Below are 500 nucleotides of genomic sequence, written 5' to 3' on the forward strand. Positions count from 1 at the left end.
GGGAATATACACCAAAGAGACCATAACTGACATCCAAGCAGATATATGCACACCCATGTTTATCGCATCTTTGTTCACAATAGCAAGGAGTTAGAAACCAACTAAATGCCCATCAACAAAAGAATGGATAGAGAAGCTGTGGTATATTCACACAATGGAATACTATGCTTCACTGAAAAACAAGGAACTCATGCAATATTATTCAAAATGTATGTCCCTGGAGGACATTATGCTGAGTGAAGTATCTAAATCACAAAAGGACAAATACTGCATGTTGCCACTGTTGTAAAATAGGACTGACCTCGGGCTTGGGCGGAGACTGTGAAAAATGGGATAAATCATGTATACTGCATTGAAACAGATGAGAGAGAAAACTGTTTAAAAGGGATATGTGATTCGGTATTTTTGTCATGACAGGAGTCCAGAGTGAAGGCTGCATCATGGAGTGGAACTGGGAGGAAGGATTGTAAAACAATGAAAGAATTTTTCTTTTACTTTTC

This window comes from Elephantulus edwardii, unplaced genomic scaffold (assembly GCF_000299155.1).
Source record: "Elephantulus edwardii isolate Elephantulus edwardi_28Jun2011 unplaced genomic scaffold, EleEdw1.0 scaffold00397, whole genome shotgun sequence".
In the NCBI taxonomy this organism is placed as follows: domain Eukaryota; kingdom Metazoa; phylum Chordata; class Mammalia; order Macroscelidea; family Macroscelididae; genus Elephantulus; species Elephantulus edwardii.